This window comes from Typopeltis vanoorti, chromosome 17 (genome assembly GCF_054136105.1).
Source record: "Typopeltis vanoorti isolate ZY-2024b chromosome 17, IOZ_Tvanoo_1.0, whole genome shotgun sequence".
Lineage (NCBI taxonomy): Eukaryota > Metazoa > Arthropoda > Arachnida > Uropygi > Thelyphonidae > Typopeltis > Typopeltis vanoorti.
This window is the reverse complement of record NC_143565.1, coordinates 67069615-67083871: the sequence shown is the minus strand read 5'-3', so window position 1 is coordinate 67083871 and position 14257 is coordinate 67069615. Positions and strand designations below refer to the sequence as shown.

Genomic DNA, 14257 nt, shown 5'->3' with positions numbered 1-14257 from the left:
AGCCAACATCACATCGAAATCTGACAGCTATCATTACCTCTTCCTTGGAAAATATGTTCTTGGATTTTAGCAGATCCAACCCCTCGCCATGCTCTACAAATAGATTTCTGAAGGACACAAGTCATTAACTCAGTGCTCACTGATGAACAGAAATAAAATAAAACCAGATTCTTTACAGATCATAGCATGGAATGCGAATGGATTAAGAGGTAGAATCTTGGAGCTCTGGGAGTTCGTTCAAAGGCATCAGCCAGATATACTCTTGATAAATGAAACCAATCTCCGACCATCAGATAATCCTAAAATAAATGGATACCAGATGTACAGAACTGACAGATTATCCTGCAGAGGAAGCGGCACTGCTATTTACATTAAAAATTACATCAATCATCACTCTATAAATATTCCATCCACCATTAATCTTGAGATTACAGGCATAGAAATTCCCACGTGCATGGTGGGCAAACTAAAGATTTTCGCAGCATATAATCCTCTGCAAAAAACATTACTGTTTTCAGATCTGAACGCTGTACTGATAAACAGGGAGCCTGTTATCATGGCTGGCGGCTTAAACACCTAGCATCTTATCTGGAATATCCGTTCCACAAATAAAAATGGTCACATCCTCGCTAACTACTCCAGATCCAACAATGTGGTTGTGGCAGGTCCCACAGCACCTTCCCATCACAACACATACGGCTGATGTACTAGACATAACTATCCTACAGAATGTAAGACTCCAGTACAGTGTAGTGACTCTAAATGATCCTTCATTTGACCACAATCCCATTCTATTAAAGCTGGTAAACCAGGATAACCTGACTCCTCCCCCCCCACTCATATATACCTTGGGAGAAGCTATCTAAAGTATTCCCAAAATATATTGGTCCTGTACCATTGATTAAATCCACAGAGGAAATTGAAACAGCTATAAAGGATCTAACTAAACAAATCAACATAGTTAGATTGATTTGTTTTGTAGTAACTGGAAATTTAATTGATTTGTAGTAACTATTTCCAGAACTACCACCAGATCTAATCACTTGCCAGAAGACATTATGAACTTCATCAGAGAAAAGAACAGAGCAAGAAAAAGATACCACAACAACACGAGCACCTCAAGATAAAAGAATCTTGAACAGATTCAACTCTGCAATTAGAGATGCCCTCACAGCACACAGAAATCAAATTTTGGAAGGAAAACTGATTTCTATCTCTCCTGACAATCACTCCATATGGAATCTTATCAAAAACATCAAGAATAAAACAAACCTCTTCCTCCTCTCCAAACAGATACTGGCCTTATCCATACTGACGCAGACAAAGCCAAGGCAATAGTAACATCTCTAGAAAAGCAATGCAAACCCATATGAGGGTTTGCATTGCTTTTCTAGAGATGTTATCTCGACCATCTCGACTTCAATCACATATACAAGGTTCATCAACATGTCAGATCTTCGCTCAAACTTTCTGTCACATGCTCTAGTCGAATTGCACATCACCTATAGAATTATACGACATAATCAAGAAACTTAAAAACAAAAAGGCTCCTTTACCTGATGGAATCACAAACAGGGCGATAAAACTACTACCCCACACAGCTATCGTGCATCTGACTAACATTATAAACTCCATCTTACACTACAAATATTTTCCTTCCCACTGGAAACTAGCAGATGTAATCCCAATCCATAAACCTGGAAAAGACCCGCGATCACCTCAATTAGCTACAGACCAATTAGCTTCATCTCCAACCTAGGCAAAATTGCCGAGAAAGTCATTCTCACTAGACTTCAAGAACTAGCACACAAATTAAACATTCTTCCTGAGGAGCAATTTGGATTCCAACAATTTCACAGTACTATACAACAAGTATACAGATTGGTAGAATATGTTACCAAGGGATTTAACTGGCGTCAATGAACTGGGGCTGTTTTCCTTGACATAGCCAGTGCATTCGACAAAGTCTGGCACTAGGGCTTGCCATATAATATGATAACATCTGAAATACCATTGGAAGTGGTTCACCTGATTGGATCATACCTCTATGATAGGCGCATGCAAGTAAAGTTAAATGGCACATTTTCCATACAAAAGGATCACTACTGGCACCAACTCTTTTCTCCATTTATATGTATGCTATTCTGCACAACCCACTGTCATCTATCAAAGCTTTATATGCAGATGATACAGTGATATTAGCCAGATCTTTAAAACCGCACCTAGCAATCAAAAGACTGCAGGAAAATCTACTGGTAATTGAACAATATTTCACAAAATGGTGACTCAAAATAAATCCTCAGAAAAGCGTAGCCGTACTGTTCGCCAGAAGATCAATGCTTCCTACTGGACACGTTCTCCAGTTTAACACAGAAATCTCTTGGCAGTCTGAGATCTTGGCATATTGTTGGACAGAAAATTGACTTTCAGCTCCCATATCAAGTCTCATTGTTTAAAGACATCAAAAATCATTGCACAGCTCTATCCTCTAATAAACAGAAATAGTAAATTGAGCACCAGAATCAAACTACTTATATATAAATTGAGGATTCGTCGTATAGTCATCTATGCTTCTCCGACTTGGAGTCATACTGCTAATACTAATATCCTCAAACTACAACGTGTGCAGAATAAATGTTTCAGAATAATCCTGAACACACCATGGTTAATACGCACTGTGCAACTTCACTGGGACACAGAAGTCCCTTATATTTATACCTTCATGCAGACTATAGCAACTAAGTTCTTTTCAATAGCATCTGCACATCCTAATAATCTAATTCAACTAGCTGCAAATTACAACACAAAGATTACATCAAGTACAAAAGACCAAAAGCTATTTTAAACTGCAACCTCAATGATTAATCCTCAGGCCACTCAAGGCGACAAGTCTCATTAATATTTTCCATCTCACAGTTTTCCTCATCAGACAGGGGGGAATATGAAAAGCATCTGCTTCACCCTTTAAGCCAATACAGTTGAAAGTTTTTGTTCGTACTCCTTATTTAACTCTGCACAAGTTGCACTCTGATATACGGACGTAATTTTTTAAAACATTTACATTTGCTATGAAATTAGCGATGATTATTCGATGTCCAGTTTTGTGAATTATTTTTCGTTTCAAAGGCTTTTGCTGTTCAATCAGATTTTATCATATCATATAAATAAAAGCTGAACATCATACTTTATAAAACGTAATTAAGTTCGGCCGAGGTTCTTTTCGATATTTGTCTTAGTCGCCATGTTGCATGAATGAAATCGTTCAAATAATACCTACACGAACGATTTACTGATCCCTGTTTGGATCAGACAAGATATGTGTTAGTTACGAAATTTTGTGTTATGGCGTATTCTAATTAAGTGGGACAAATATCTTTTCTGATTAACAGTGTTTTCTGAAACGTTATGATATTACCCACCTTCTTTCTTGGTTAGTAACTACAGCTTAATAAATTGTAAAGTTTTGGTTTTTATTTCGTTATTGTTTTCCTTCTTTATCGTGCGCACTACATTTTAAGTCTGAGTTCCGGGGATGGGATTGTCACTGTATTATTGGGCGCCACACGCGTCTTTATTGCACAATGGCGGTAGTTCAGTAATTCTACGTCCTTTCTATTAGAGTGGGTTCGAGTTTTGGTTGATTTTTCTTATACGTAAGAAATTCGAAGAACGAAGACGACATTAAAGGTTAAAATCGACTTACTTAATTTAAGAAATATCACCTTACTCGGCCCAGTCTGGAAATTTTGTAAAGGTAAGAGCTGCGTGCGTTGTGATATTCTATAGTTTGGGTTTCCTGTTTTTTTTTTTTTTTTTTTCTTCGCTTGTGTGAGTGGCGTATATTTGAGGAAGCTTGTTGTGATCATGTAGTTTTTTTCTTTCTTTTTTTTTTTTTCCCCCGTAAGTGGTGATGAAACTGGGAATTTAATGGAACTTTACGGTTACTTTGAGAGTTACTCAGTTGAGGGATAAGGCGACGTTTATTTACTATCAATAAGTGTTTGAAATAGGCTTTTCAAATATGTGTGCCAGCGTGCATTGCTTTGTAGTGTTTTTGGCTTTTATTACTTTCAATCATGATCTTTTAAAAAATCAGGTTTCACGTATGATTAACAAAAACCAGATGGAGGAGGGCCTTGTGTACATCGCCCAGTCGAAATTGAAAATGTTCTTCCAGTAAGAATGAAGACTCTGAAAGTAAGAGAATTTACGAGCGTTTTCAGTGTGTGTACACACACAAATGGAAAGTAAACATTCGTTCATGCATTACTATCATGTATTATTCATTTTTTAAAATATCAGGTTTTTTTATATTTTTATAGAATGCTAATTGAAATCCCAACGAAGACGTATCTTTAAGGTATAGCATTACTGTACTTATATCTGTGTGTATCGATTAATCAGTTGCCGCCATTGTGGTACTTCCCATAAGCTTGAATTTTCTAGAGAACTTGGATAATCTTGCTACGATATCACAGGAAGTCCGTAAATCTACTCGTACATGAATTCTTCATTAATACGATGTCGCCTTTCTTTAAGCGTATTTTGATAGGTCTTTATACCGTATATGAAGTGATTTAATGGTGTAAATTTGCGATTCCTTCTCTGTTCTCCGACAAATATTACTAATTTTAATGTAACTATTTTTTTTTATTATAAATTAAGGAAGTTTTTGCAGTAATACTGTGTGCATAATTTTACTTCGACATTCGCTGGCGGCTGCTAGTTCTGCAGTGGAGTGAACTCTGTATTAGTAACAAAAAATAAAATACTGGTTACCTACCTTTTTACCAATCTTTTGCCGCGAAGTTTGTGAAAAATAATTCCCAAGTTTGGCTGTTGGTAAAAGTGGACATTTGGTTGAAATGACCAGTAGGTTGCCATACTGACGTTTAAACCTATACGGTTTGTAAGTTTTCGGATTGCTTTATTGACACGAAGTCATCTTTAATGCGTGGTGTTCATTGATAGGACTACTACTGGTTCTTGGCTGTAGTCATCACTAATGAAACAACGAAATGAACCTAAGCGTTAATACGAATGAAAGTTTTAAGAAGTTCATCCAATGCTCTTAATAAACACCAATGAAAAACGTCTTACCGGAGGCGAGTGTTTAAGATACATAGTTGTGCTGCTGAGCAAGTTAGCACATTAGAGCTGTTGATTGAATTTTGTTCATAATATAAGATGCATTTATAGTATGGTATGGCTAGATTTTAAGGGCATTTGATAAATACCACATTACAAATATAAATATGTTCTTCAAGGAGCCAGAAGTAGATGGGGAAAGCCCACTAAGGGATGGTATTACTGACAGGTACCACAGTGATGTGAAAGTGATTTCAAGTGAAATGAAAGTGACTAATAGAGTGCTTCAGGATCTGTTTTGGATCTCTTCCTGTTTAATCTGTATATTGATAGCATTATGATGGAGTTCTGTTGGGATATGCAGTGATTGAAAGTGCAAATCAGATCGATGACCTTTTGGTGCTCGAGTCTAATTTGAATCTAAAAGTTTTTAATCATTGTATGGAAGGTTGCAGAACCTATAGTACATCAGTACCATGTGTTGAACAGCATAATGAATTACAATCAATGAAGTAATTATAGAGAATATATATAAGCAGAATTGAGCATATGGTTTAAACTGTTATGAGTCACTGAGAGAGAGAGAGATCATTAATTGATAAATACCACATTATAAATATAAATTTGTTCTGCAAGTAGCCAGAAGTAGATGGGGAAAGCCCATTAAGGGATGTTATTACTGACAGGTGCCACAGTGATGTGAATATGATAGTAATTTCAAGTGAAATGAAAGTGACTAATAGAGTGTTTCAGGATCTGTTTTGGATCTTTTCCTGTTTAATCTATATATTGATAGCATTATGATAGAGTGCTGTTGGGATGTGCAATGATTGAAAGTGCAAATCAGAAGGACGACCTTTTGGTGCTCAAGTCTGATTTGAATCTGAAAGTTTTTTAATCATTGTATGGAAGGTTGCAGAACCTATAGTACATCGGTACCATGTGTTGAACAGCATAGTGAATTACAGGTGTCCATTTAGTGAAACAATCAATGAAGTAATTAAGGAGAAGATATATAAGCAGAATTCAGCACATGGTTTAAACTGTTATATGAGTCACTTAGAGAGATCATTAATTGAACATGTATTAAGTTTTCAGGAGCATCCCTCCATCTGTAGTTTGAAAGGTTCATGTGTAAAATGTCTAAAACAGGAAAAAAAGCCTAGCTGTTTGGGGATGCAGCTATATATCAGGAGAAGCTTGTGGTTATAGTTATTTCAATATTGGAAATTTGAATACCTGTATTATTAATCCTGAAAGATTAATATAACAAAAAATCTGAAAACAGGTTGGCAAGAATTTTTACTTATACCCATGAGAGGTTGTAAATATAGTACCTTAGTACAGTGGATGGGCTAAGAATTTTTTCTATTTTTATTAATTTCCTATGATTTTTTATAGTATCTGGAAACTCCCTGCTCCAAAATGTTTTAAGAAACTTCAGGTATCCAAAAAGTGTGGCAGTGGTCTCATACCAGAAGGTATTAGGTATTTTCATCTGACAAAAGAGCACATAAAATTATTGGTGATGATTGAGCCTAATGCACTGAGGAGTAATGATAATTACTGGCCATAATGTCACTCAGGCCAAGCAAAAAGGAATCCTTACCTTTCATTTTTGCTTTTGACAATACCATAATCATTTAGATTTGGAAGGGGGAGTACTATGGTCTCCGATTACTCCAGGCCTCTCCACCCTTTCACACAGATATTCAGTTTTTGCTGCATGTATTTGCTACGTATATTTTCATAAACACATCAGAATTTGACATTGGTAATCTTCCACTTATAAATTTTATGTGATGTGCTAACCAGTTATCTTTTTGCATTTCAACTCTAAAAGTTGCAGAACAAGTTTTTTTCCTTTTGTTCATTTTCTCCATTGCTGTCCTTTTGAACAGTTCCTTAGTTATGTTTCTAAGAGGACAATATGCCTTGAATTCTAATGGTAGCAAGTTTTGTCCGTCATTGGTTGTGATGTGATGTAGGTTGGACAATCTATTATATGTGGAATTACTATTAAAAAAAAAATTGATCTGAAATTAATGACTCAGACCTCTAGTCCTTATCTTTGGCACTTGAAGGTGCTATTTTGCTACTGTGAGGTATAGCAATCACTGATCTGCCAGTGAGCAGTAGACAAACCTCAATACCACACATAGTTTACAGATGTAGCGACTCCATTTCTAATTCAAAGCATCCTGAGCCATTGAGTGTAGCAGGGTTTCCCAAATTGTGTTCAGCGGAAAGTGAATAAGTGTTCCGTGAAAAATTATCAAAATTAATATTAATATGAGCATGGAATAGTTTTAAAATGCTGCGACTCTAACCAGTGTGTTCCGTTAAAATTTCAGGAATTTGTGAAGTGTTGCGTCGTAGGAAGAATTTGGGAATATAGGATTGCTGGAGTATAGGATTGCCTCTTCTTCATTACTTGTCAGTAAGGACTGCCTTGGCAACAAGTCCTTTGCCTTAGCATAGGCAAGTTGTTAAATTGATTTGTTCCAAAAATGACTAGACTGGCAACACATCTTCACACATAATATAATTCGACCAACTTTAAAGCCAGTATAGAAAACTTCACACTCCAACACATTGACATAATGGCCAATTTTGACGTCTCCTCCTTTTTCACTAATATCTCACTCTAAGATATCTTAGACCAAGCCATATTTCCTCCCTATATCTCAGCCCTGTTTCAGTTCACCATGAACTCGAGCTATTTCATTTGGCCAGAAAAATTCTACAAACAGATAGAAGGGACAGCAATGGGTTCTCCACTGCTGGCCAACTTCTTCGTGGAGACCTTTGAAGAAAAAGCTTTAAACTCTGCCTTACATAAACCCACTATCTGGCTATGTAGATATGTCCTCCATTTAGCCACATGGCCTGGATACTCTCCTCAATTACTTATACATCTAAACAATCAACACCCCAGAATTTATCATCCATCCAGAAGTTTGACTACAATGATGACGCATGGTTGACTATTGATGTAAGGAGAATGTGGTAAGAACACTATCACTTCCATATTATTGAATATTCATAGCAGTATCCGTGTGTGTGTTCAAGGGGTCAGTTTGCCTGTTCTGAGAGACAAAAAACTTGAGTTTCTGGGTGAAAAAACCTTCTACCTTCATATGAGACTGGCTAACTCACCTTTTGTTGAAAGAGACTAGATCCTCACTTCATGGACAGGAACCAAACTCAGGTGTTTCTGACCAAAGGACTTCATCTGTACTGACTGAGCTACAGAGGCTCACCCCAGGATCCAGTTTACCTTAAAGGAAAACGATAGTCTCCCATTCCTAGACACTGATTACATGCCAGTCTGATGGATCCCTGGCATTTTCTGTTTACAGAAAACCTGTACATACAGGTAGATACATACCTGTATGGCATGAAATGTAAAGAATTTGTCAGTTACTGTTGATGTTATTAAACAAAAATTAGTTAAGGAAATCATACTCCAGTAGCAAGTCTTCTAGATGCTTCTATAGATATTTCAAATAAGGAGAAATTCGTCTGTGATGCAAGTTGCATAGATAAAAATCCGAAGAGGCATTAGTTTACATAATTCCTCTTCAGAACTCAGTTACAGTATACTTTGATAAATGAGAGAGGGGAAACAGTTTCTTCCTGTCATAGAAGGTTGGTGATTGGTTAGCAAGCAGTGGAACAGAAGTAGCATATAACATGCTTGGGGAGGGGGAAAATTAATGGTAAACTTAAAGAAAGATATGCCAGATATTACAAATTATTTCATATGATTTGAATTTGAGCTTTTAAATTCTATTAAACCTGTTCTGTGTATTTATATATAATGTATTATAGTTTACTCTAATTATATTACATACACCTTTTACCACAATTCATATAATTGGCAAGTAACTTTTTTTTTTTTTTTTTTGTGACCACAAGATTTAAGTGGTATTTTTGTAGCCCTGAGTGTGACATTTCTTTAGGCTTCATTTGGAAGACCTGGGTGAATTTTATCTAGGATATGAGGAACCTTTAACTAAGAACTTTCACCTGAAGGCAAGTTAGTTAGCCTAATGGAGGTGCTGGCCTGGTTGGCCAAGTGGTTAGTATACTTGCTCTCCGACCAACAGGTCATGGATTCGAATCCTGTTGCGGGCATGGATCTTTGTGATTGTCTTACCCTGTGTACTGCTGTAACATTTGATATGGCACAGTATGATATGACCTTTGCTGTCTGTCCTTGTGCGATTTAAAAAAAAAAAAAAAAAACCTGGAAGTAACAAGGTTTTCCTCCCCCCCTCTGAACTCCTTCCCCCATATTACATGCTGGTTGGATGCAGTGCAGTTAACATATGTAATATATTGGCCTTGTACTATTAGTTGATTTGGCTGTAATTCCAACCACACCAAACCTAGTTACATGTGATATTTTTTGACAAACAATAAATAGCTATTGACCTTGATAGGGATCACAGACTCATCATGAGTGTTTTGTTCAACTAACGACATATTCATCATATTAGACCTTAAATTCCTTAGCACTCAGCATTTATGATGCATTGTGGTAATGTGTTCCATTTACCCATGAAACACATTAGTCCCTGTCCATTAGGACAGGGACTTCTCTTTGAAAAATTAAACATAGCTACTTGGAATGTCCCTGGAATCACCACAAAATTGACAAGCTAAACAGCGAATTAAAGAATAGAAACATTGATATAGCATCAATAACTGAGGCAAAAAAAGAAGGGATCGCAAATTCTGGAAGATTATGTTATAATCTTCTCCACAGTTCCAGAAGACAAATGGGCTTCATGGTTTCAATTTGGATTAATAAAAAATTGGAAAAACAAAATCTCAGATTATACTTGGGTGTCAGAATGAAGATTATGAATCAAACATTCAATATTTTCAGAATTTATGCATTAGTAGATGGAAAAGAGGAAGCGACAAAAGAATTTTATGGAAAACTTCAGGAACATATTGATGAAACAAATAAAAAATGAAGCAATAATCTTAAGGGGAGATTTCAATGATACAGTGAGAAGTAATCAATAACAATGGAGTTTTATTAAGGGACTTCTGCATATTTAACAATCTAAAAATCAGCAATACTTTCTTCAGGCATAAAATTATACATAAGTACATATGGGAAGCAAGAGGAACTAAATCGATAATAGATTACATTATTATTAACAACTAACTAAATAATAAGGGTTTTTTGAGGGAGCGAAATTGATGGTGATCACATGTTAGTTGAAAGCAGATTTGGATTCATTAAGAGAACGATGTACTTCAAAAAAAAAGATAAAGAACCAACAAGTAATAAATGGTTCAAAATTCACCTCCTAGAACAGGAGTGTTGGGAACTTATATAAAAGCAGAATAAGAGATAAAATAAAACCAACCACAAACAATATTGAAACTGACTGGAAAAATATAGAAGAAATCACATTAAAAGCAGCAGAAGAAAGCTTAGGATACAAATTAAGAAAACAAAAAATGGCTCAGAACTTGGAATAATGACTTAAAGGAATTGATCTAAAGGAAAAAAACAGATTTTAAAATCTATCTGCAGAGCAAAAACACTGCTGACTATATACAATATAAAAAATTATGGGCTGAATTCAGAAAGCTTGACTGCCCAGCCTGGCTGGCTGAGTGGTTAGCATGTCCGCTCTCCAGTCAAGAGGCTGCAGGTTCAAATCCCACGTGGGCATGGATGTTTGTGATTATCTGTGGAAATACTAGTGGTGGCGGTTGGCGGTAGATGGCATTGGTATAGTTGTGGTCAATTGGTGGATTGTGAGTGGTGGAAGCAGAACTGTCGGGTAGATGCCCTCCCTCGATGAGTCCAAAGACTCATCGAGGGAGGCATATACTTTATTATTATTATTTGTCACCTCCTGGTGACAAATAATAATAATAATAAAGTATATGCAGAGAAGATTGGAGTAAATATATTAAATCATTAGAGCATAATATCACTGGACCACAAAGAACAGGTTTTAAAATTTTCAGGCAGCTACAAACAACAGAAAATGACATTAAGAAATAATCTAATTATGGTATGAAAAACAAGAAATAGAAAACAATGACAAAACTCACAAAACTGAAGATATCCATATACAGGAAAGTAAAGAAGAAATAGCAATGGAAAAATTAGAAAAATAATTTAAAAATTCAAGAAATAGAAAAAGCCTGGGCCTAGATGCAATATGCATTGAGCTCTTTAAATATGCGGACGATAGCTTAACAGAAAACTTAAACTCTTCAATAATATCTGGAAATATCAAAAAATCCCAGAAGAAACATCCATGCCCACTGTAGGATTTGAACCCACAGCCTGGAGAGCGACATGCTAACCACTCAGCCATCCAGGCTGGGGTGGAAAGCTTTCTGACTTCAGCCCATAATTTCTTATATTACTGGAGTAGTAATAAATATTCACCAAAAAAGGTCCCAAGGACAAATCAAATGTGGAAATTACAGAGGCATTAATAATAACATCTAAACTATATGCAAATATCTTAAAGAACAGACTAATTAAATACACAGAAAATTATTTAGAAGAAGAACAATGTGGTTTTAGAAGAGGGAGAGGATGCACAGATGCCCGTTTCACAATGCAACAGAACATAGAAAAAAAAAGAAAAGAAAAGAATTTAACCTGCCCGCTTTCCTTCTGTTTATTGACTATGAAAAAGTGTATGATAACTTGAACAGAAGTCTACTCTGGAAAATATTACAAGAATTAAAGCAATAAAAAGTCTATATAGAAAAACAAAAATTTGCAGATGGAACATTATCAGAACCTATAACCATACATAAAGGAATGAGACAAGGCTGTGGCTTATCCCCAATTATTCAACATTTATATAAACAGAATCCTAAAAAAAATGGAAAACAGCTGTCAAAGATGGAATTAAACTAACAAATAATATACTAAATATAATATTTTATGATGATCGAGTACTAATTTCAAATTCAGAAGATAAAACAAAAACAAAAGCTATGGCAATGTGTGGAGAAACGCCATTCATAAAGTCAAAATTATGCTTAACAGTAAAATAATAGAACAAGCTACAGAATTCAGATTCTTGCAAATTGGAAGAAAGACTACAAATTTACAATAGAATGAATGACATAATTAAACGAAATTTTGGAAAACAAATGACTAAAGAAACTTGATTACAATAGAATGAATGGCATAATTAAAAGAAATTTTGGAAAACAAATGACTAAAGAAACTCGGTTAAGATTACATAATATTACCTCTAAAACAGTGTTTCTCAAACTTCAGATATCTGTGGACCCCCTTCTTAAATTTTCATTATTACCAGGTACCCCTAATTAATTTAAAAAAAAACAATTAATTAAATTGAATAAATTAATTAATTTAAAATATTAAAAAATTAAATATTTTATTTGAATTTATATGTTCATGTAAACAAAAAATATGATTTATTTTTAATAGAACAAACTTCATAAAGATACTATAAAGTTTTACTTACTTTAAATAATTTATCATCAATGAGAGGAGTGAAATTGCTTATGGTGAGATAAAATTTCAGCAAAATTTGGCTCTATAGTTGTTAATTTCAATCTCAGATGCAGTTCGACATCTATAATGCAATTCCTCTTCTTCATCTTAATATCTACAAGGGCCGAAAATCCAACTTCGCACAGATATGAACTTGGAAATAGAAAAATGAACCTTAGAGCTTTATCTGTTAATTCAGGAAATTCATTCTGTATTTGTAGCCAAAACGATGATTCTCACTGTATTTATTTTTTAGGAAACCATCAGAAGCTAGTTCTAAAAGTTGTTGTTCTTCTATTGACGATAGACCCTTTGGCATAAATTTGTTTTTATTGAAAGGGTATCTTATCCACTCAATATTAATGTCCAATTCAGGGAAATACTTTTCTAGATTCGTTTATAAGCTTTTTAAATGCTGTATGATAGTAATTTTCACATCATCATCATCAATTTGTTCATTTGAACTTGCGAGCAATTCATGAAGCATTACCAACCCGCTTTTGCCATAACTTCATTTTTGCCAATGTGGCGTTTTCACTTTATCTTGGACATGAAATATAGAAATTTTCTTGCCTTGTAAAGATAAATTAAGACTATTTAATACAGTAAATATATCTGCCAGGTATGCTAATTGACTGAGCCATTTCCAATTATGTAAATACTTTTTCAATTCAAACTTTTCATCAAGAAAAACTTGTAGTTCATTCCGAAGTTCAAATAAACGAGTAAGAACTTTTCCACGAGAAAGCCAATGAACATCGGTATGGAAAAAAATTGTGTATAGTTGCTTCCCATTTCTTTGCAAAGTTGAGAGAAAAGTCTGGCATTTAGAGGACGGCCTTTAATATAATTTGATTTTTACAGCTTCATCAAGAACTTTTCTTAGGTCTGTAGACATCATATGTGTAGCCAAAGCCTCCCTGTGTATGCAGCAGTGTGTCAACTTTGCATTTGGTGCAACAGCTTGAATCCTTGAAACAAGCCCTTTTTTAGATCCGACCATGGATTTCGCTCCGTCCATGCTTATTCCAACACAACTTTTCCAATCAAGCTTGTTTTGAATGCATAAAGGTATTTATGCTGTTGAATATTTCTTCTCCTGTTGTATGTTCTGGCAAGGGTTGGCAATATAAAAGGTCGTCATGAATTTTTTGATTTTTTTCGTACCTAACGAACACTAGAAGATTTGCAAAATTTGTAATGTCGGTGGATTCATCTACCTGCAACGCATAATAACGACTCTTACGTATATCGGATAACAATGTTTGTTTTGTATTTTCAGTGATTCTTCGATGAACGGTACTATATGAAAGACAAATCCTATCAAAAGATCTTTTTGCATTATCTCCGATCATAATTTCAGCTATTATTTTTGCTGCAGGCTTGACCAAAGTTTCACCAATTGTTTCCGCTGCACCACTTTTTGCTATTAATAGCGACACACGATATGAAGCTTCTAAAGCCTTCATGTTTTCACCTCCTGACATGATTGACATCACTTTTTGAGATTCTTTTAAATTTTTTAGTTTATTTTGAAAAAATTCGACAGGTTTGTCCTTGCGTTCATTATGTTTTGATTCAAAATGGCGATTTAAATTACGTGGTTTCATGCTTTCATTTTTTAAAGTTTCACTGCAAATTACA

General features: G+C 35.1%; 1 protein-coding gene across 5 annotated transcripts in view; it reads left to right on the top strand.

Annotated features, from left to right (window-relative positions):
• Positions 1–14257, top strand: part of LOC150097455 (tribbles homolog 2-like) — a 154886-nt gene that overhangs the window by 121771 nt on the left and 18858 nt on the right. Inside the window, exon 1 of one of the 5 annotated variants that reach the window (XM_090407248.1) lies at positions 3324–3430. The exons of 1 other annotated variant lie outside the window; for it this stretch is intronic. The gene's annotated coding sequence lies outside the window, so the exon portion shown is untranslated. 3 more of the 5 variants (XM_090407243.1, XM_090407246.1, XM_090407247.1) reach the window with 3 other exon arrangements.